This window comes from Lepidochelys kempii, chromosome 2 (genome assembly GCF_965140265.1).
Source record: "Lepidochelys kempii isolate rLepKem1 chromosome 2, rLepKem1.hap2, whole genome shotgun sequence".
Classification (NCBI taxonomy): Eukaryota; Metazoa; Chordata; order Testudines; family Cheloniidae; genus Lepidochelys; species Lepidochelys kempii.
The window spans coordinates 84,128,581-84,153,750 of NC_133257.1; positions in this window are offsets into that span (position 1 = coordinate 84,128,581).

Consider the following 25,170-nt stretch of genomic DNA (forward strand, 5'->3'; position numbering starts at 1 on the left):
AAGGGATGCGGCAGCAACCCCAGCACCCCTAGTTCCAGCACCGATGCCTTGGTTATAAGTTCATGTCAGTTTTTGAGCAGGAACCAGACCCCAACTGGACAGTTGAGTGGTTTCTTTATACTTCTCGGGCCTTTGAGCTCCAGGCTCTGGGAACAGGTCAATGGCCTGTCAATGGCTATTTCCTCAGGGGGAAGCTTCAAAAGGCTGGGTTTCTGCATAAATGGGGTTGTGTAATTCGCATTAACCTCTCCCTAGGGAAAGCCACTTAATACTTCTTATACCAAAAGTCCATGTGTGTCTGGCATATTTCAATATAGTTGTTTGAACTTACACTTCCAAGGTCTTGTGTCTGTCACAAGAGTCTCCCTGTGTTATGGGAAGTAGGAATTCTTTCTTTCTTCCTCTTTCTCTCTTATGGTAACATAAGGGTAAAGTACACTTAAGAGGGCATTATGCCATCTGGTGCTGTTCTTGGCTGTTATGTATGAACATCAACTAGTTGGCAAATATTACTAGCTATGTTTCTTTAGAGGAATGAAGTGACTGAAGAACACCATGAGTGTCATATTAGATGGAGAGCTAGTGTAATGAATATGTAAGATAATTCTGTTCCACACAACTTCTGTTACTCTTACATTACCATTATTAGACACTATTTGTATTTTTGAAGTAAGATCACAACATTTAAAGATAGCTAATGTTAAACCCATATTAATCTTAGTGTATTAGAAGTGGAAAGAGATGGATTATGAGCTTTCAAGAGGAAACTGCACAGGATTTGTGTAATTATTCAGATCACTACATGTTTTAACTAAGAAGCTATTTGTGCCGAGTGACTGAAGATGTGATTGAAGACATGCATACAGTCAGTGGAAGTCAAAGAGATCACAATGACTACAGGCTCTGACAGGGCATGTTTCCCAGTTCATGCCAATATCATCTTCAGATGCGGGTTAGTGTAGGATGTTGAGTTTCAGTTCTGATCCACTATGACACAACTGTCCAGGTGCTGATTGCTCAACACTTTCTGAAAATCAGTCCCCCTTTAAAGTATTTTAAAGTGGGCACCCCAAATTACTTATGAAAATCTTGGATAGGAATGCAAAACAATTGGAAACTACTTATGCAACAGATTCATTATTGCATGGAAGTTCTCTGAAACTGTGGCAGATGCAAGTCGATCTGTTCTTTTTGAGCACAGCTTTTCTTAATATGCTGGTATTATTGATTTTAAACAGTAGGACAGTGTTCTCCATTAGCGAGATGAAGTCTTAGATTCAGTCCATGTATAATTGATGAAATAGATGTAAAAAGGAGAGGCAGTCATATCTCAAGAGGGTATTTTATTATTTTCCTTATATAAACTTTTTTTTGCATTGCTTTATTGTGATGCAACTGAAGATCACTTGAGTTGAACAACAGAAAGAAGAAAATCAAGAAACATTCTTAATGACCATTTGCTAACCAAGGTACTGTACTAAAAACAAAGTAGTGGGCTCAAGTATAACTGGGAAATGTACAGGTAAAGAAAAAGGAGCTGAAGCATAGAATGATATAGTAGAATGACCCCCCATCCACCCCTTCATTTTCTTTATAAAACAAAAACACAGGAGATATGACATTAACTTGTTTTAAAAGGCTGAGGATTGGCCCATCTGCAAAGCTAACAGTATTCTACTCTACCATTTGTTTAAATACAATAACATTACAGATGAAACTGAATCCAATGTACAAATCAGTTCACAGCTTGAATGTACAATATCTTTAATAAATGGATCAACTCCAAACACCACCATGTGGGGAAGATTAGATTTAGAGTTGAATTGAAGTCTCCAAGTTTGGGAGTTGTAATGTTTTGACACCATGCAATATTTTATTTACTTGCGTGGGTATATCCTGTAGGTGATTACTCTGTACATAAAAATGATTCCAAACAGAGACTCAGGCAGGAAGAAAAACAGGGATCGTGCTATTATTGGGTATCACTAGATAGTGTTGTTATAGTTAGTCTTAGTAGTTCTGTTTTACTGAATGTATGGGCAGATATTTTGGAAAAATATTTGGTGTTAGTGGTGGTACAGTTCTTTTTTAGAAACTGTACCTATCAGTAGCAAAATTATGTTCCCCGATTATTTCTGACTGAACCACATCTCAGGTGTGTGCAAAACTGCTGCACACCCATGCAAATCAAACAAAAATAGTATGTAGTGTTATAAACATCACAGAAATATTTGGATCTGAGTATAATGATTAGAAGGGTTGCAAAGGGTGAACGCATTTTCTTCTTGCTGATCTTGCTGGTGGGTCAAACACTGGCATTGCCAACTCCATAGTACCTTAACAGGGAGCAGGGACCCAACCAGACCACAAACCCAATGTTCCACTCCAACCTGCTTGTGGTGCAACCAGGGTGTACCCTTAATTGGAGGGGACTGCCTAGACTTGAGGTGGCTGGAAGGCTAGATACTTATGTACGCCAAAATCCCAATAAAATGTCAAAAATCAAAACAACATCCATAGTAGATTGGATAACACTTAGCCCCCCCCCCCCCCAAAAAAAAAAAAAGGCTAGGAAAGAACAGATTTTGTAAAAACAAACAAAAAAACTTGAATTTCTCAGATGGTACTAGAAAAAACAAGATAGACTTCATCTGAATAAGACAACATTGGAAAACAAGTGTACTTGACTACAGGGTCTTCAGAAGCCTAAATGCATACTCAAACCATTGGGCAGTGAGCACTACAGTCAGGATCAGACTTAATACTCTAAAATTTGCATACCCCCCCAAACCCACAACGAGAGAATCTATAATGTTGAAGCTTTGAAAAATACAGACACTATGATGACCTTTCTGAACACCACTGGTGGCTGCTATGTCCCCTCTCTTAGACCTAGAGGACACAACAGTAGAACGACTCTGGGCAGAGTGAAAGACTCCATTCATGCCATGAGCAAGGAGTTTTAGGGATGAGGTTGTATCCTAAAAGAAAAGACTGGGTGACTCCAGAGATAACCTATCATGAAGAAAAAAGAAGCATATCACGAACATTTGAAAGCTGAAGCGTGCCCTGAGTGGAAAAAACAAATACAGATAGCTCAACAAGGAACTAAAAAGAATGGCTAAAAAGGTGAAGTAAGCCTGGTTTGAGAGAAGACAAAGAACTTTTGAACAATGCTTTCAAAAAAAGTAATGTGAGAGCTTTTTCAGTAAGTCAGATTAGTATCAAAGAAGTTTAACACCTGTACCAAATCAGCTTCTCAGCGCTCAGGGGACCTATATACTAGATAAAGTTCAAAAGCTTAAAAGATGCTATTGAATTTGAATAGTCAAGTTGACCCAGCTGTCCTTGAGGCGATAGCTGTGAAGGCAACAATGAAGAAGAATACGTATTGGAAGCAGAAACTGAAGCCATAAGCAGGTCCCTGGAAAAACAAACAAGGCACTTTGTTCAGATGGTATATCAACTGAAGTGTTAAAATGAAGTGGAAGAGGCATGATCATACTCCTTTGCAAAGTCTATAACCTTATTTGGAAGAAGGGTGAAGTCCCTGAAGACTGGAAACAATCATTGTACAACTCTTTAAAACAGGTGACCTGACAGTTTGCAAGGGATGCAGAGGAATAAGTCTTATAAGCATTCCTAGTAAGGTGTTTGAAAGAGTAATTTTTAGCTGGATGAGAAGAAGAGCAGAAAAAATCCTTTGAGTCACAAGCTGGCTTTTGACCTGCACATTCCACTGTAAATCAGATATTAGGGGCTGGAGCACCCACGGGGAAAATTTGTTGGGTGCAGAGCACCCACCGGCAGCTCCTTGCCCGGCCCCAGCTCACCTCACCTCACCTCCGCTCCGCCTCCACCTCCTCCCCTGTGCCGCCCCGCTCTGCTTCAGGCCCAGGGAGGAGGAGCGGAGGTGAGCTGGGGCGGGGGGGGGGGGTGGTGGTGCGAGGAGGGCTGCCCGTGCTGCAGCAGGTAACCTGGGGTGGGGGGGCCCAGGGGAACCGCTCCCTGTCCCAGCTCACCTCCACCTTCCTGGGCCTTAGCGCAAAGCTGCAGTTTGTTTCTCAGCCCTCCCAGGCTTCCCGCGTGAACAGCTGATTTGCAGGAAACCGGAGGGGGCAGGGGGCAGAGAAGCAGAGCGGGGCGGCGCATTCAGGGGAGGAGGCGGAGGTGGAGTGGAGATGAGCTGGGGCTGGGCGCAGGGCAGGGAGCTGCCAGTGTGGGCTCTGTACCTATCAAATTTTCCCCATGGGTGCTCCAGCCCCGGAGCACCCAGGGAGTCGGTGCCTAAGGTACCACTTTTGATGTGATCAGTGGGGAGAGCGGCCGCCCCCCCTGCTCCTCCCCTAGCTATGCTACCCCACCTCTAGGAGCCAGAGGGACCTGCCGGATGATTCCTGGGAGCTGCCCCAGGTAAGCACCGCTGGGACTCCCCACCTCGCCCCCCGGCAGGTCCCTCTGGCTCTTAGAGGTGGGGCGTGGTGGGCACCCACTATGGTGGCCCACGAGACCCTCCTGCCCAGTTCTGGGGGCAGTCAGGTGACAGGGGAGGGGGGTGGATGGGGCAGGGGTCCCGGGGGAAGGGGGGCGTCAAGGAATTCGGCAGGTTGGATGGGGCAGGAGTTCCTTGTGGGGTGAGGAGGGAACCAGTTGTTAAGATTTTGGCAGCTCATCACTGGCCCAATCCACAGCTAGTGTAAATGGTATTCAGTGGAGCTATGATGAATTACATCAGTTAAGGATCTGGCCCATAATGTTTAATACTTCAATTTTTTTATTCTAGATTTAGTTTGTTCTAACTCTGATATTAATCTAGGCATGGCAGGACAGGGGCTGATGCACCAAGCTGAGTAGCTGCACCCCATAGCTGGTCACTGCAGGGGGTAGATCAATGGCTTGGCTGCACCTCTGTCCCTTCATGCCCTCAAGAAAATAAAGACAGCACAGTCCTAGGGCTTTTCTGAGCACCTGGGCTACAATTCCACGTAGCCAGGAATGGAAGGCTCATTATGCCCTCGTCTTCTTCTTGCCTTGTGTACCTGCATAAAGGCAAGTAGAATCTTGCCCTTAGTGAAGCTTTTCAGAACAGGATTCAGAAAATAACTGGGACTAAGATCCACTTTCAACATCTGTTTTTTATGAGTTGGCCCTAGTACTGAGATGGTCTTTATAGAAAAGAATGGCACTTTGTATTCAGAACAAAGAGTTCTCTGTTCCGTTTTACTGCCAGATTTATAGCTGGCAATAGAGAGTGGAAGTGGTTTTAATGTAATGGCTGGACCATTCTTGGGGCTACTTCAATTTACCCTGTCCATAGATCTCTTTAGACTAATGTGGCCCCCAAAGAGCTTTTGATTCAATTGGAATGTTCATGGGATAGTGCATTTGGCTTTTTCATATGCATTTCCACCTGTTCCTTTAGCTAAAAATAATCATAGCAGAAGCATCTCCACTAATTCCCATTTTAAAATGGGAATTAAAAAAAGAGTTTTGAAAAATCCCAAACAGCATAATACTCCAAATATCAATATATACTATCATGCCCATTAACAAGAAAGTGCTCAAGGTAAACACTCAAGGAAAAAATTGTTTTTACATCCTGCATAGAAACTGCCGTCAGAGGTATAAATAGACGAATTGTACTTCGTTTGCTATTTAAGTCATAGGAAGATATGGCTTGCCATACTGGACTAGAGCCATGGTCCATCTAGTTCAGTATTCTGTCTCTGAGAGTGGCCAGTGCCAGTTGCTTCAGAGGAAAGTACAAGAACCTCACATGAGGGCAGATGTAGCATAGTCTCGTCTCATCCTAATCCCTACTAGGTAGAGAGCATTTTAAGCCTGGAAGCATGAGATTTTTATTCCTTCCATAACTTGCAGTCACGTTGATAACTCTAGATAGTCTTGTTATCCATATAAATGGCCAGTCTTTCTTGAATCTTGCTACATTCCTCAACAACTTCCTGTGACAATGAGTTCTAAGGTCAAATTTTGCGGCGAATGAAGAAGCATTTCCTTTTATCGGTTTTAAATTTGCTGCCTTTCGGTTTCATTAAATGTCCCCTTGTTCTTATGTTATCACCCAGGAAGAACAGAAGCTGTCAATCTCCCTTCTCCAAACCATTAATTATTTTATGTCCTTTTATCATGCCTTCCTTATTCCTCACCTTTCTAAGGTAACTAATCTTATTGGTTTTCAGATTTTTTTCACATGAGAGGCTTGTCCATGCCTCAAATAGTTTTTGGTGCTGTTCCTTGGAACCACCTATTCTTTCTGCAATAACTTCTTTTGAGAAGGTGTGACCGATGCTGCACACAGCGTTCTAGATGAGGCTGAACCACTGATTTATATAATGGTAGAATAGTCTTTGTACTATTCTTCTTCCTTGTCCTTATGCATTCTAATATCTTGTTAGCTGTTTTCTACTGTTCACTTTGGTATCCGAGTCTCTTTCCTGAGCTGATACAGTTAATTTAGACCTCTAAGGTGTGTGAGTAGATCAATTTTTTCCCCTCCAATGTAGATTACTTTGCATTTGTCAACACTGAACTTCATCTGACATTGTGTTACCCATTTGTTAACTTGGTTAAGTTCCCTCTGAAGTTCCTCATAATCTTCTTGAGATTTGACTTACCTAAATACCTTTAAAAAAAGAAAAGGAGGACTTGTGGCACCTTAGAGACGAACAAATTTATCTGAGCATAAGCTTTCGTAAGCTGTAGCTTATGCTCAAATAAATTTGTTAGTTTCTAAGGTGCCACAAGTACTCCTTTTCTTTTTTCCGGATACAGACTAACATGGCTGCTACTCTGAAACCTAAATACCTTTGTATCACCTGCAAAGTTTGCTACCTCATTGCTCACATGCTTTCCAGACTGTAAATAAATATATTAAACAACACCAGTCCCAATACAGAATCGTGATGCACCACTCTTAACCATTTGCCATGATGAAAAGCAGCCACTTATTGCTACTCTTTGCTTCCTATCTCTTAACCAGTTTTTGACAATACAATTTAAAAATGTACAATAGAAAGATAAATGTATTTATCACTTAACCGTTGCCTATTAAAAGTAGTTGTATTAAAATAAAAGCTACACAGAATTTATCTGCAAAGCCCTAGTTACTGGTATGATCTTAAAAAATGTACAGAAAAAATATTGACCAATAGAAACACTTAAGAAAAACAGGACACCCACCCCCAATAAAGAAAAGGCTACAGATTTCCAAAGAGACTGCTCAGTATTACCCCTACAGTGATGAGTGCCACCATACAAGATGAAATCCACTTCCCAAATCCTCACTTAATGACGTGACAATTATTATGATGAGAATAAGATGTTTTCTTCCTCAGAGAGTTCATCCAGACCTCTCCTTACTGCTCCTATGGATGAACACTACTGGTAACTGAACAGCTAGAAATGCTCAGATGATATCTCGCAGTTTATATTTTCAAAAGGTTGCATAAGCTAACATCTGATCAAATGCCCGCCCCCTACCCCACCCATTGCACAAGCGTGACCAGGGACAGCTTCCGGTAAGCCTGATGCCCACCCTAGTGGGTGGGGCTGGGGCAGCACAGCCATGCTGGAGGATCTGCTGGCGCGGGGTGCTGGCTCCTGGGAACTGTGGCCCGATAGGCTGCTGCTTTCTCTGCTGAGGTTCCTGGTAGAGCCCTGCAGCTCCACAGATACCAATTTATATCAGTGGATATCTGCAGGGCTCTATAAATTTGTGGTCTAATTTTCCAAGATGCTGAGCTTGTACTGTAGTTAATGGAAGTTCACTGTAGTCAAGCTTTGGGTGCTTAATGCTTCTGAAAATCAGGGCACTCATTTACTGTAGGTGCCGAGATACAGTGTGTTAAAATTTTGGCCTAAGAAATTTGCCTTGAGCCACACAATGAGTTGGTGGCAGGCTGGGATTAGAATGTAATCAGAGCATGATGTCTTCCAGTGTAAATAAAACCCTAATGCTGAAACTCCTATTGGCTTCTATTGCTTACTTCTCTGGCAGCTTGCTTACAGGCAGTTCTAAACTTTAGAAACTTGGGACTCACTAAAGATTCTTAATGATTAGCTCATTATTTCCTTCTTTTTTAAGTTGCTTTTGCAAACTTTTAAGGAATATTGTCAGATTGCATAGAGTTTTTGGCTCAATTTAACTCTCTTGGCCTTTTATTATTATTATTTTATTATTTTATAATTAAATCTTTAAACAAATTTCAGTAGTTCCAAAATATTCTTGGCAGAATTATATTTTCAGCCTAAAAGCATCAGGAGATAACCCTGATTTTATAAACATAGCATTTAATTCCACTAAAATTGTGCATTGCTTAGATGGTTGTTCAAAAAGTTCTCCAGCACTCAAGACCTTTTACCCCATCAGGTGTGTCTTACTTCTGTGAGAGACATTGCATAGTCAGTGGTTCCAGCCCATGCAAACTGTCTGGCAAGAGAGAAGGATTCACTGCTCAAACTATAAACACTACTTTTACTCCTGTACAGAGTTGAAATGGTTTCTCTGATGTGGTCTCATCAGGGTGCTCCGGTTCCGGAGAGACCTATTACAGAGACACTCAACTGACCAACTTCTGTACTCTTGCTTTTGTGAGTACCCCTCAAGATGTCCCTCCAACCAATGTCAATTTAGTGACTTAGGTTCAGATAATGCTAAAGGAAAATACAGCCAAGATGCTGAACTCTGCCTTCTATATGACTCAAATGCCCTGAACTGCAGCATAGGACCTGTATATTGGACTCTATGTGTTTATAATGATAAGAAGCACTCAGCTTTGCGCTTACCATTTTGTTTATATCTCTGCCATCGTTTATGCGTTAGGGCACAATGCAAGACGCACCCATTTCCTCAAGTGTTCCTTGATGAGGTGATTTGCTTGTCTTGTGGCAAGTCAGAGTGGCAGATAAAGATGTCAGAGATTAGAGCCTGTTTCCTGGAGACAGAGCAGGAGAAGGTAATGAGAAAAGGGGGAGCTCAGGAAAGGGGATGATGAGTCTACCTATGTGCATGAAAAGGGCCCAAATGAAAGTGAGCAGGAGAAAGAAAGGATAAGTATAAAGGGACAGACTGGGAGAGAGGAGAAAAGCAGAAAGCTGCCACTATGACTTTTCTGCACACCTTCCATTTCAGGGCCTGTGGGGAAAAAAGTTCTAAGGGAGCCTGCTGGCCATTTACTCGTTGGCCTCTTCGCTGAGACTGCCAAGGCGGGTTCGACTGACACTGACAGAGCAGGTAGAAAACAAATAGAAGTCTATATATCTAAATGCTGATGAAAGTGTCCAAATGGAGATTTGCATCTCCTAATTAGGTGCCCAGGTTTAAAAATTAGACATCCATCTGCTGACAATATACCTCATGCAGATACAAAATCTGGTAAATGAGTGGTAGGAAGGAAGCAATGGCTGTTAACAGTAGAAACCTTTTATGAGTGAGGAAACCTTAATTCCGTTTAGGACCCAGGATTGGAACATTTTAATGAAAGACAAAATGCCTTTGTGTAGATTTCAAATGGTACAAGTTATAATACACTAGTATCTAGTAAAAGTGAATAAAGAAGACGAACTTGTTGACAATTTCACTAAACTTTCATGTACCTAGAATAGTAAAATAAGTACCCCCCCCTGCAATTTACACATCAGTATAAATGTATAGATCACATCTTACACTTCTCCCCTGTATAAAGATAAACTACATCTCTACCCACCCCAGTGAACTGTCAGTTTTCAGTTGTTCCTGCTCTTTACCGATGTCCAGAAATTAATGTACAGCAGAATCTCAGGGTTACAACACCAGAGTTACAAACTGACCGGTCAACCACACACCTCATTTGGAACTAGAAGTATGGAATCAGGCAGCAGCAGAGATTAAAAAAAGAAGAAGAAGAAGTGAAGACAGTACAGTACTGTGTTAAATGTAAACTACTAAAAAACTAAAGGGAAAGTTTTAATAAAGATTTGACAAGGTAAGGAAACTGTTTCTGTGCTTGTTTAATTTACCTTAAGATGGTTAAAAGCAGCATTTTTCTTCTGCATAGTAAAGTTTCAAAGTCAATGTTCAGCTGTAAACTTTTGAAAGAACAACCATAATGTTTTGTTCAGTTACAAATATCTCAGAGTTACGAACGACCTCCATTCCTGAGGTGTTTGTAACTCTGAGCTTCTACTGTAATATGATTCCCCTCTGAGACTGCTTCTGTTATTGTTTTGATTGTGTGTGCACCATCTTATGGATTTATATCCCCCTCCCGCACATTATACTACTACTCTCACACATCCAAAACTGAAAGCCTGCATTCACTTCGCAAGTCATGTCAGATGCATATAATATACTCTTATTTCTTTAATCCAGCTGATCAAAAAATTCATCCAGATCTGCAACTGGTGTAAACTGACATAGCTCTTTGGAAGTCAGTGAAGCTATGCTGATTTTTACCGGCTGACTCCCTGGCCCCGGTTGTTAGCTCTTTCTGCTCCATTTGTTTTCCATGTTTCAGACAAAACTTTTTTTTTTTAACTTCCTAGATATTTTAAGAATGTATTTTAAAGCAGCAAAAATATCAAACATATGCCAGTCCTAGTCTGAGCCACTTACTGACCCATTTTATTTTCTTCTCTTTATGTAAAAATGGATATTAGAATGCAAATTAAGCTGCAGGTGTTATTTAGTTCCACATAACTATGATGGAAAAAGGCATGGCAATGAATAAGACATTATTGCCTTAATGTATATGGTCACTATGAATTAAAACGATGGATTCTGGCATCTTGTTATGTGGCTATTTTTATACATATTATGGGGCACACCCAAAGAGATGAGAAACATTTGAAGGATTTCCTCATTTTCTGTCAGAATACATTGTGAATCACTTTACTCATTTGAGTCAATTTAAGGGTATGCACATTCAATGTAGATATAAATGTGCAAGCCAATGAAAATGAATCAGGCAGCTATGTAAATACCACCTTGAGAGCTACAAACATTACACAAGTTACTACCAGCTTTATATTCAACATATTAGAATGCCCTGTGCAGCAAGATACAGAACAAATAGGAACAGTGATGTCTGAAGGCAGTTGCAGAATGGTAGCAGTCAACCCCCCCCCCCGGCCCCAATTCACAAACAATGCAAAGTGGTAGGATGTAAGAAATGCTATATGAATGCCATAAAAGAAGAAATGTCTAAGCCCATTTGGAGGATCATTCAGATCCACTTTTTGGCATTTTCTTCTGGGCCAACCAGATAATATTTCAAATCCTTTACATTCAGTTTGTCCAGAAAGGCTTGACTCCATCAAGGAGAAGAAAACTAGCTGACAAGCTAACTATAAAACAGACCTGAATGAGCCTCAGCAGCAACTCCCATTCACCACAGATAAGCGCTTGATAAATCCACAAATCTTATTTCTTCTGCCCTAAGATATTTAAGAAAATCTGAGTCCTGCAGAGCCACTTAACTTGTTTTCTACAATCCCCTGTCTCCATATCAAAATGTATGACTACATTTATAGTGCCCCTCCAACTATTGATTCTGGGGTCAGTCATTTTAACAGGATCTCTGAAGAAATCCCACTGGTGTTCTGTGATGTCTTATGATAACTCTGCCCACAGGACTCATTTAAAGACAACCAATTTAAAAACAAACATTAGAGTAAAGGAAAATGCTGTCTAAGATGGAGAAAATTTCTAATAAGAGAGGTGAGGAGGCCTCATGGGATTGTTGCAAAGCCTTTTAGATTTAGATGCGTGCTGGGTGTCCATTTGCAGCTTTCTTTCTATCTGTGGGCTGTGGAGAAAAAAGCAGCCTGTAAATTTATATACCACTTGCCCAGGAGAATTTGTAGGGAGAACAAATAACTTCAGATCCTTTAACATCCAGCAAAGCCCTTTTAAAGCATTATTTCTCTTGAAAATTGTTTCATTCAGTTTTCCTGGCGATGGGCTATATGTGATATGAAGGTCAGATTGCATCTGTTGTATTATGTGATGGATTGCTATTTGCCAGATGCAGCTCAACATCTCTGTCAGCTGGCCGAGCAGTTCAACAGGAAATAGGCAGTCTTAATCAGCAAGGTCTCTTCATCATGGATTATTCCTACAGGTTAGAGTAGCATTTACAACAAGAAAAGGAAATAGTTTAATATGACCAGGATATGCCTAGTCTTGAACTGGAGCCCTATGCCCCCTGCTGTCAGTGGGGCTCTGCTGTCCCAAAGGCATGTGATCTCATAGCTCTTACCCATAGCACCTGTACTCGGGGCCGGGGGAAGTTTAGGTGCAGTTAACGCGTTGTTCACTATAGACCAGAAAATGCCCTGCACCCTGTCACAAGCTATTAAAGGCATTTTTAAAAAATAGTTGCAAGATGTTTTTAAAGAATGAAATAAAATACCACTGACGTCTGCGAAAAGTTCTGAAGGCTCAGGGCCAAATACCTATCTCCACTGATTTCAGTGGAGTCACACCAAAGCTGAATATGGCACAAAGGGTTTTTTTGGCCCAAATCTTTTTGTAGGTTTTTGGATGTGCGTTGTGGAATCCAAATTTGATACCAGCAGTAAAAGCTGTCTCATGTCACAGAGCCTGAAGCCTGAGATACAGCTGAGCAGTAGCATCAGCTTCAAAACATGTAGCAGCCATTGCAAATGTGGATTTATTGGAAATACAATTGTCTCCGTTGCTGTACTGAATGTAAAAAAAACCCCTTATTTCCCATGGTAAGACACAACAGTGATGCTCTGCTTCTAATAGTGTGCAGTTCAGTAGTAATAGCTCAGCTCAGTTTAGTTTATTGAAGATATAAAACTTCTTGGGAGCCAGATGCTGAAATGTGCAGTTTAGCAAAACAAGAAAGCCAAAAGGGCCAGAGAGACCTAAACATGGAACGAGGCTGAACCGAACACTTAGTGTCTCATTAAATATGTCTCATTCATTTAGAAAAGATCATTATTCAATAAACATGATTTACTAAATCAGCTGAGTAGGAAACTGGGTCTATGAAGTTAGGGTTAGACAAACAGGTGAGCTTCTTTGTTTCTTCTTTGTTTCTTCTTTGTTCTTTGCCACATTTTACCTTCTAGCCTTGGGAAATATTTTACTGTTGAAGCTTTCTGCTGGAAAGAAAGTGTTGCTGCTTTTTAAAGAGCATGTGTACATGGAGACTTAGTGTGTGACAAGCAGGGGTAAATCTACGGCGCACCAAGTGGCCATGCACAAAGTGGCCATGTGGACACTGCTACCACACACTAAAAGTTCCCTAGTGCACTTTGATGTACTGTGGTTTCAAACAGCAACATGCCAAAGAGCACTGTGGAACTTTTTAGAGCGCAGCATCAAGGTCTACATGGACAGTAACAGAGTGGCAGCTGGTGTGGTGTAGATTCACGCCCTGCTTTGTTGACCACTAAATCTCCATGTAAACAAGTCCTAAAACATATTAAAAAATTCTAGCTCCTTCCACTCACTAACCATTAGGCTTAGGTAGATGATATGCAAACTGTTGTATTCTCCATGTAGAGCAAAAATGAAAGACTATGCAGCCTTTATAACAGGAGAACAGTCAAACTACTGTCAGTCAATACACTTTTGACTGTGAATTACTAAAGAATATATGACTGAAGACCTTTCTACCACAATTGTATAATACTTGTTTAGGGCTAAAAATCTGGTGGTCTCCTGATCCAATGTCCATTGAAGTAAATGGAAAGATTCCCATTGCTTGTAATAGACTTTGGATCAGGCGTGTAGTGTATCTTTTAATACATATATATTACAGATGCAGGTAACTAAAATATTTTAATTTTAACTAAAAGTAAAATAGCTATGGAAAAATGGGAAAACATGAAAAAGGAAGGCTTTGGCAGCAGCTGTCCTGACATGGCTTTCAATAGAATTGCTGTAAATAAAGATCTCTTATAGCTACATAAATCTTAATTTCTTCAGGAACATGATTGCTTCATTCATTGGATTTGTCATTGGAACATGACAGCCTTTCCTTGTGAATATGAATTTACCATGGAATGCTCAAACAGCAACAATTGATGCATGACTCCAGATATTAAATTAGACAGCACAAAGTGAAAGTGGTTTCACAAAAAGCATCAAACACATGTACTAAATATAAAAAAAACAGACCCAAAATGACATGATTTAGTATAATCATAAAACTAATGGATGCCAACAATCAAGAAAAGAAATGTTGCTGTGTTTTCTCTCTCAATGGATTAAAGAGGGACCAGAGCCAGTGCACCTGTGCCTTATCAGAACACTGCAATCTGGCCAATTAACTGGGCTTCAATGAGGCACCTGGGGCATAGGAGTGGAGAGATCCAGTGAGTCAGTCTGGAAAGGTGCATGAGGTGAAACCTGGCAGATCCAGGGGACTGATTGTGGTTGCAGGGAGAAGGCTGAAGGCAGGAGAACAGCCACAGCTAGCATACCCAAGCCAGGGCTGAAGGTCAGGTAGCAGCAAAGGGAGTTACCAGTAGGCTCTAAGCTAGAGAGCCGGGGTCAAAGGCTGGAGCAGGCTGACGGCATCAGAACAGTGGAGGAGCTTACCTGTTGATGTCTCCAGGGCTGGGGAGTTGGACTCAGGGGAACTGTGAGAGGAGCAGGGAGAGTGAGGGTTGCTCCCCTGGTAAAGATGATCTCCCAGCAGGGAGGCTGTGGGGATTCCTGCTCGGAAAAACAGAGTTGCAATCCAGTTGGAAAGGCTGGGGTGACAGTGATTTTGTTACCATTTAATGTATACCTAGGTTAGCAAAAGGTAACTACAGTACCACACAACATTTTGCAATTCTTGTTTCACTACTTTAAGTCCAATAAATGCAATCGACCACATGGGATGAATTTGGCCCAGTGACTGTTTATATACAGTCACATGAGGTGCTTGGGGGGAGAATGTTTTCAAAGATATTTCAATTACTAGCATTAGATTTTCATAATTATTATAGCCACATCTAGTTTTTATATTCACTTTGAATGCACACTTTGAATGTACACTCTATATATTTTGAATGTACACAAGAAGCACAGAAACTATGCATTCACTGTACATCTAACTGAACATATATTTTCAATAAACTAAACTGAGCTGAGCTATTACTACTGAACTGCACACTATTAGAAGCAGAGCATCACTGTTGTGTCTTACCATGGGAAATAAGGTTTTTTTTTACATTCAGTACAGCAACGGAGACAGTTGTATTTCCAATAAATTCACATTTGCAATGGCTGCTACATGTTTTGAAGCTGATGCTACTGCTCAGCTGTATCTCAGGCTTCAGGCTCTGTGACATGAGACAGCTTTTACTGCTGGTATCAAATTTGGATTCCACAACGCACATCCAAAAACCTACAAAAAGATTTGGGCCAAAAAAACCCTTTGTGCCATATTCAGCTTTGGTGTGACTCCACTGAAATCAGTGGAGATAGGTATTTGGCCCTGAGCCTTCAGAACTTTTCGCAGACGTCAGTGGTATTTTATTTCATTCTTTAAAAACATCTTGCAACTATTTTTTAAAAGATTTTCAGTCTCAAATACTATATTTAAATTAAGATGGTTCCTGACCCAGAAGACCAGATCTGAAACAACCCAATTTTCTGTAGCTTTAGATTTATGATTCAATTCAAAATCTAAACTCTATAGGTTTGATCCCAATCTTTTATTTAAATATGAACCAATGAGAAGACTTATTTAGAGCAGTAGTATGACTGCTGTGGCTATCCAAAGAGATGTTGATGCTTCTACTTTGGCAACCCCTATTTATGTTCCTTTCTTTTCATATATATAGACCAGTATAATATCTTACATTCAGGGCCCAGTCTTGCTCCCACTGAAGTCACTAGTAAAAATTCCCATGGTCTTCAATGCAAGGAGGAGCAAGCTACAGAGCAAAAAGACACTTACTGGCATACGGATTGCATACATCTTTGTTAGGTCTTCCAAAGAAGAACACTTCCAATTCACTAGGACAAGCCAACAAAGACTTGTTTTCTTTCCCACATCATAATGCCCTCAAACATGTATAAGAAAATTTCTGTAACTGAACTCTTCTACCTTGCAGTTTGTTTACAGTAAGATTCTCTCCTACAGAGTCCTGAGTCAAATCTTTTCCTGTGGATTTCAGTGACTTTGAACATCTGAAGTATTTAGCTTTGATGTATTATAAGAAGGGTAGGGAAGCAGGTGATATTTTTCCTGTTAGAACCTGTGGGCTGGAACCTGGACCTATGCAGGTTGCTGATGCCTCTGCGTTGCCATCAGAGACTTAGGCTGGGTTCCCCTGGGAAGCCCCTGTAAGGCTTGACCTGACAGGATGTACTGTCCAGTAGGATTGGAATGGTAGCCCCTCACAGCCATATATAAAGCAGGGGGCTATGAAGGAGAGCGGTCTGAGCAACAACACACACTGCCTGCTTGTCTCTGTTCCAGACCCTGCTTGCAATAGAACCTTGACTCCTGCTTGTGACCCTGGCTTGTCCTTGACTTTGCTATTTGATTACTGTCTGTAAGCTGGAGCCCAACCCTGATCTCCTGGTAACCTGACCCTGCCTGCTTCATGACTCTCAGTTCACCCTTTGGCCTGTCGCAGACTCTGACCTTCTGGTACCTGACTTGGCCTAATGCCCGACTCTTACGCTGACTGGTAGACCTGCCTGCCCTCATTCTGGTTGTGACAGCACCTCTCCTTAATTCTGTGAATTCCTGCAGTTGTTGCAAAGCAGCCTATTACTACCACTGTGGTTAAACTCGAGCCTATAGGAGGTGATCCATTTTGGGGTTTATTGTATAAGACAATACAGTCTGGCTTTGCAGTGATTCCTCCCTTTTAGATGGGTCAAAAAAGACCTGCAACTTTACAAAACAATCATAGAATCATAGAATATCAGGGTTGGAAGGGACCTCAGGAGGTCATCTAGTCCAACCCCCTGCTCAAAGCAGGACCAATCCTGAACTATATCATCCCAGCCAGGGCTTTGTCAAGCCTGACCTTAAAAACTTCTAAAGAAGGAGATTCCACCACCTCCCTAGGTAACGCATTCCAGTGTTTCACCACCCTCCTCGTGAAAATTTTTTTCCTAATATCCAACCTAAACCTCCCTCATTGCAACTTGAGACCATTACTCCTCGTTCTGTCATCTGCTACTATTGAGAACAGTCTAGATCCATCCTCTTTGGAACCCCCCTTTCAGGTAGTTGAAAGCAGCTATCAAATCCCCCCTCATTCTTCTCTTCCGCAGACTAAACAATCCCAGTTCCCTCAGCCTCTCCTCATAAGTCATGTGTTCCAGTCCCCTAATCATTTTTGTTGTCCTCCACTGGACGTTTTCCAATTTTTTCATATCCTTCTTGTAGTGTGGAGCCCAAAACTGGACACAGTACTCCAGATGAGGCCTCACCAATGTCGAATAGAGGGGAACAATCACGTCCCTTGATCTGCTGGCAATGCCTCTACTTATACAGCCCAAAATGCCATTGGCCTTCTTGGCAACAAAGGCACACTATTGACTCATATCCAGCTTCTCGTCCACTGTCACCCCTAGGTCCTTTTCTGCAGAACTGCTACCGAGCCATTCGGTCCCTAGTCTGTAGCGGTGCATGGGATTCTTCTGTCCTAAGTGCGGGACTCTGCACTTGTCCTTGTTGAACCTCATCAGATTTCTTTTGGCCCAATTCTCTAATTTGTCTAGGTCCCTCTGTATCCTATCCCTACCCTCCAGCGTATCTACCTCTCCTCCCAGTTTAGTGTCATCTGCAAACTTGCTGAGGGTGCAATCCATACCATCCTCCAGATCATTAATGACGATGTTGAACAAAACCAGCCCCAGGACCGACCCTTGGGGCTCTCCACTTGATACCGGCTGCCAACCAGACATGGAGCCATTGATCACTACCCGTTGAGCCCAACAATCTAGCCAGCTTTCTATCCACCTTATAGTCCATTCATCCAGCCCATACTTCTTTAACTTACTGGCAAGAATACTGTGGGAGACCATGTCAAAAGCTTTGCTAAAGTCAAGGAACACCATGTCCACTGCTTTCCCCTCATCCACAGAGCCAGTTATCTTGTCATAGAAGGCAATTAGATTAGTCACTATATATACATACAGCCTACAAAGCACAATACACCTTCCCCCCCCACCCCCGCATCCATGGTGTGCTGTCTTTGCAGATGTTTACACAGGCATCATCCATCTCTGCTATGTGAATTAGACATTGTTTCAATACATAGGTGTGGGCATCAGAATCAAAATGAGATGAGTTTTCAATCAATTGTCTAATACTTCACAAAGGTGTTCTCTCTTAACGCAGTTACCTGTTTAAATTGCTGAGGCTGCCAACAACAGGCTTCCAATTGTGGTGCTGTTGGCTATTGATCCCTGGAAACTAAAGCAAGACCACAAAGAACATCAGAACATAAGAATGTCCATACTGGGTCAGACCAAAGGTCCATCCAGCCCAGTATCCTGTCTACTGACAGTGGCCAATGCCAGGTGCCCCAGAGGGAGTGAACCTAACAGGTAATGATCTAGTGATCTCTCTCCTGCCATCCATCTCCACCCTCTGACAAACAGAGGCTAGGGACACCATTCCTTACCCATCCTGGCTAATAGTCATTAATGGACTTAACCTCCATGAATTTATCCAGTTCTCTTTTAAACCCTGTTATAGTCCTAGCCTTCACATAAGCAAGATGAATAATATTTTTATGCAACTGACGTTTAAAAAAAGTTCAAGTTAAATTGCAGGTAGAGTATCAATAATAGGCCATATGATTAATCTTGTTATTCAATGATTCCTAATTATGAATGCTTATGTGCATTTTTGCTGACACCTAGTATTATAGCTTCAATGTAATTCACCAGGAATTGGGGTGAAAGAGGGGGATGCAGATATGATCCTCATTGGATTTAAAGAGTGAATTTTGGTCAGCTGAACATTAATGAGGAAATGAAAATAAACAACAGTTTAGTATGAGCCAAATACAATGACAAGTAATAAGAATCCCAGAAATTGATCCATGAAACAGAACACAAAATATTGTTTAATGGGCCTGTAGTCTGAAATCAAATCAACAGCAAAACAATGGGAAGCCTGGGCTACAGTTTATTTCCTCAGACTGAAATATTGATTGCATTAACTATGGAAAACAATACATGGGGGGAAATGGTAACACACTACAGTGTGTCAGTGAGTAATTGAAATGTAAATGAATATAAGCAGCACATGAATTCCTGCAAGATACAGTATGAGTCTATTCCAAGAAACTCTACTATATTGTTTAACCTGTACATCTCAGGTTACTTCAGTTCACACAATGGAAGATCTCACTCCAAAGTTTATCGATCCTCACTACACAATATGACAACTCTCTTTAGGCATAACGATGTTCTAAAACAAGAAGCATTTGATAAGTTATTGTTATTAATTCAACCCTTATTATTCTTTTCTCCAATACAATGAATAAAAAGCTTTAGTCCTTTGTTTCCAGTTCTAACATGTTCTCCCGTAATGCTCACAAAAACACTTGTGACCTGTGACCCAAGAACCCCTTAATGACAACTTGTAAGGGAGTTACAGGAATGTCCAGATTCTGGTATGTACATACTGGGTCACCAAAAAATGTCATGTGAGGTCTTAAATGAAATCTGGAGTGTCACTGTTCATCAATATCATTGGGAAATCTATGCACAGATACTATGTAGGGTGTTATGTATATATACTGACAATATGTTCTTAAATTCTATATCAAGGAATGAGTCACCAGCAGAAACAGGTTATCTGTCAGACAAGAGATGTTTAGTCACGCCCTGCCCCCTTCTCTGTCAGATATAAATTAAGCATTGTAAGCTAACACAGTGGATACCCGTTTACATATAAAACCAACAGGGAAGAAGCACACAGGAAAAACAAACCAACGGTGGTTATACTTTCTCTGTGTACAGACAATTAACTTTGGGGAATATAAATTAAAGGCGAAGAAGACACCCCCTCATCCTGCACCTAGGAAGTATATGGGCAGGACATTTACATTCATGAAAATGGGAAGGCTGGCAACTCTATCAGTGAGATAAACTTCTTTAGACAGGGGGTTAACATGATAGTTCAGTTTAGTCTCTGGAAAGCATGTTATAATTTTGTGATTTCTACGTAACCTTTTGTTTCCAATATATTTACTCACTATCACTTGAATTTTTGGTAATAATCTTATCCTTGTTTTCACTGTCAGTATATCATAGTGCTGTGGTAGTAAGCAAAGTGTTGATCCTCAGTTGACTCATACAATGCTGGAGTGTATACTGTCCCTTTGGGGCCAACAGAGCTGGTATTTCTGTCAGTGTTCAGTGGATGGGGAGCTGGACACTACTGGGGAAATGCTTGAAAAGGACTCAGAGATTAGGATGCACCTACTGTTTGCCTGAAAGCAAAGCAAAGTAAGGGCTGGCATAGCCCAGAGGACAGCGTGTGAGTAGTTAACAGGCTGGTGATTTCAGAGAGCTGACACCCAGTGAAGCACAAGCAAAGCTCCCTCTCATTGATGGTAGGGGGTAACAAAGTGACTCATAGTCCTGGGTACCCTGAGAACTGTCACACAACCTTACTTCGTTTTAGCTGACATGGTTCATAAGCTTCTGAAGGAACAAATATGGACACCGTGTAGAATCAAGCACTTGGGTTTATTACGTACAGCGCTGACAGAGTGTCACCTTGCTTATTAGGCTCAGAGACACTGCCAAACAATTGATTACAACGGATTATATGGATTTTCCATGGGCGGAGGGAAATGACGGGGTAGGCAGTCCCAAACCCCTGGATAGGTCTATCAGCAAGACAAGATAAGCACAGTAGCCAATGGTCAAAAGGTTACATAATGTCTCCGCCCATGGTTTCAGGTTAACACATGACACTTAATTAGTACACAGGTGTTTTCCATTAAACAATATATAAAGTGTGTTAGTATAAAATATATATATGTTGAATTCTGATTTGGGATCCATAGATAATGAAGTAGCTCCCTTGATTGTCAAACAGGTACACACCTAGGAGTTGAAGAAAAAGGACAAATGAAAAGTATATAGCAATAAAGGTTGTCTTTTAATTATTCATTTGTGTTTCTAAGGCAGATACTGGCAATGGCGAGGAGGAGAGGTCCACATCTGTGAGAGCGAGGATATCATATCTCATACTGATATGTTTGAACCTCTTCCATAAACTCAAGGCTGGTGTGTATGAAGGCACCTCTTCTACAGAAGAAACAGGGCCTCTTTCATTCCCATGGTCTGTTCGCAACTTTGAGATAAAGCCCCCAATCATAATTTTCACCTGGCTTCTTGCTGACCAAGCTTATCTTAGCAAAAAGCAAGGTTGTCCTTTGTTTGTTCTCCTTCTTAGCTAATATTGTTCACTATTTGCTTAGCCTCTGTCTTCTTGACCAAACTCTGGATTTTGGGCCTGTAAAAAAAGCTGACACAGTCTATATATCAGGTTGTAACATAAACAGCATACAGATTTTAGCCCTTCCGCTTCCTTTCCATTTTCCTGTAAACAGGGAAGGTTATAACTGACCTTTTGTAATGTTTATTTTAAATGCTTTAGTTATAGTTTTGTGAATAAATCAAATACCATATACTCCATTTCACCCATTGTCTGTCTGTCAGGGAATAGGCTTCAAACAAGGTATTTATTTATTCTGTAAATGACACTTAAGTAAAAAGATGTGTTTCAGTGTACTGCTTCCTTAAATAAATGTTTCACCATTTTCCTTGATTATGTTGCAGTCAAATTTCTGGCAATTCATCCCAGTTGGTTTTATCTTTCTCTTGACTTGCAAAATCTATTTTTTCTGGCGTGATTATAATCTACTGATTCAGTGATTGTACTGTATAGTGGTTGGTTAAGATAAGAAGTTAAGAGCCTACAACTGCTACCCACAAATTGAGTTACTTCATTACCTCAAGTGGTAGGGGCACATGCTTTTAGTGCTGAAATTTTAAACCTTGTTGATAACCCATGCTGGGAATTGTTGCACAGTCAATAATGTTGGTACCTGATTTGAGCTTTTAGAAAAATATATTTTTGTAGTACCTAATATATACAATTAGGATAACTGAATTTGGTAATATTCCAACATTTGCATTGTAGAGATACTTATCTTACCAGCAGGAAAGAAAAAAAAAGCCATCATGTGCCAGCAATGCCCCTTTGCCATGTACATTGGCCAAACCGGACAGTCTCTACGTAAAAGAATAAATGGACACAAATCAGACGTCAAGAATTATAACATTCAAAAACCAGTCGGAGAACACTTCAAACTCTCTGGTCACTCGATTACAGACCTAAAAGTGGCAATTCTTCAACAAAAAAACTTCAAAAACAGACTCCAACGAGAGACTGCTGAATTGAAATTAATTTGCAAGCTGGACACCATTAAATTAGGCTTGAATAAAGACTGTGAGTGGATGTGTCATTACACAAAGTAAAACTATTTCCCCATGTTTATTTCCCCCCATTCCCCCACTGTTCCTCACGTGTTCTTGTCAACTGTTGGAAATGGCCCACCTTGTTTATCATTACAAAAGGTTTTTTTTTCTCTCCTGCTGATAGTAGCTCACCTTACCTGATCACTCTCGTTATAGTGTGTATGGTAACACCCATTGTTTCATGTTCTCTGTGTATATAAAATTGCCCTACTGTATTTTCCACTGCATGCATCCGATGAAGTGAGCTGTAGCTCACGAAAGCTTGTGCTCAAATAAATTTGTTAGTCTCTAAGGTGCCCCAAGTACTCCTTTCCTCTGCAGTTGCTAACAATATGCTGATCAGCCAGTGATTGCTGAGGCTTGTCCTTTCCAAATCATTTGACTTTCCCTGCTTTCCATCCTTCCTGACTGCCTGTATTGATTCTCCTCCTTTACCCACCTTTCTAACTAATTCTGTTCCCATTATTTACCTACCACCATCTGCCCTTCCAGCTACCTCAGACCTTCTTCCCCACCCCTCCACCTCTCACCTCCCCAAACAGCCTGCCTCTCTGGCTTCTGTGCATTCCCAACACCTTTCCACTGATGCTTCTTCTTTTCCCCCTGCTACTCAGAATATCTGCTTCCAGCTATCACTAATTTCTCCCATAGGACTCCTAAAAACTAATGTGTGAATGGATTAAGAACATTCAAAAGTAGCTGCAAATAAATACATTGTCAATCAATCCCTAAATCCAAATGTGGAACTGAACACTTGTAGTGGATAAAGGCAAGGGGAGAGATTCCAGTTTTCACTTTAAAGTGATATGGCCCTGATAAAAGACGATAAAACCATGCTGTGTCTTTCCAGTCGTTACCAATAAAATCTGGAAATTTGTTCCCAGATTCTAAAGCTTTTCTTCTGACTGTGGCCTCCCATATATGCTCTCTAAACAGACCAGCCCTTGGCTCATCTCTAATAAAAGAGTAACGGCTTATAATGCCCTGGAGGTTGAAAACAGCAACACGATATGTGCTGGGGAACACTGTGGAAGAGCTAACACGGTAAGCAGCACTTGATCCGTAGACGTTGCAGAGTAACTACTCTGGTTATTTCCAGAGAGGCAGAAGAACATGTTTTGTCCAAAATGCACATTAAATTGAGAGATCTCATGTGGAAAAATAATTATACTAATTTTCTTTTTCTCCCGTCACTCACAGGTGATATCATTTAATTCAGACAAAAACAGGTGGACAAAGGCAATGTAGCACTCACTTGCAGGAGCCGTGGTTCAGCTGGGAGTCAGTCTAAGGCCACTGGGCACCCCAGTGACAGGCTATTTTTCACTGTCTGCCCAAACACTCTGCAAATCAAGGCAAATATATGAGAAAAGCCTACTATGGATTTATCAAATGATGCCAAATATATTATTTAATCTCATTCATAGTCCAGACATACTCAACAAAAGCAGGGTGATCTCTGGGATAAAACATAGGCTTGGGGGAGATGAACCATCATGACCAACATGGAGGGCATGCTGCAGAAAGTGTTAGATGAATAAGAATGTACTTTCGTCTGCAGTAACTCAGCCAGCTGCATTGGAAATCTTTTGCATGACATGGTCCATGTTCCAATCTGGCTGGTAGCACTGAAATCATCACCAGCTTCTCAAAATATGTTTGACTTCCTTATGCTTTCCAACATGCCATTTAAGCATACTCGTGAACTCAGCACAAATTTCATGGTGTGTGCACTCCATAGGGGGCAAAACAAAAGCATACCAACTGTAACAAAAAAACCAGATGGTTTTCTGTGTTGAAAGCAGTAGACATATTGCTTGTCTGTGGACATTTACTGGGTTTCTTATTAAGTGAGGATGCCACAGAAAATAAATGTGAAAAGCTATCTTCCAAAGAGAGGGGCTAATAAAAGTGTATGGAATTTTTAACAGAAAACATGACTTCTGTGGTTGATATGAAATGGCTTAAACCAGAAGACATTTTTGTACATCAGGAGCTAAATTCTCTGCTGCTGTATTTCCACTTCCCAAGAACATTCTCTGAAGGTGCAACTCCACTGAAATCAATGTGCGCAACAGTGTGTGGGCTGCTTGCAAAACCTTACCTGAAAATAAGCTTGGGAGCAATCTTGGTGGGTCAGATTTTGATACCCTGACTCATGCTGAATGGAATCGTACTCCATATGTAGCCTTACTGGAATCTAAGGTGCTGCTAAACCAGACTAAAGGTATCAGGATCTGGCTCTCTGAGTACTGTTTTTCTTTGCAAGCCATTCCATTGATAGAAGAGTAACTTCAAGATGAGTAAAGGTGTCAAAATCTAGCTCAGTGTGTTTTGTCCTGCAACAAGCTCTCCAAGGCAAGAATTTTCAAAAAAGCTTAGCTCTTCTTTAGGCACTAGAATAGTGCCAGGGGTACATTGGATGCTGATCATTTAAAAAAATCTGTACATAAGCATCCCAGTGAAAACCACTGAATGCTGGAGACATGAAAGTCTAGTTCTCCTATCGGGAGATGAGTCTTTTTGGAAATCTGTCTGTAACAGCATGCCTGCAATTTGAGAAGCAGAGGACTTGGAGGGCAGCTTTTGCTTGTTTTCCCCCCCAGCAGTGCATGACGAATGGGAGCCAATGATACATTGAAATACAGTCACCTACCATAGCTTTTGAT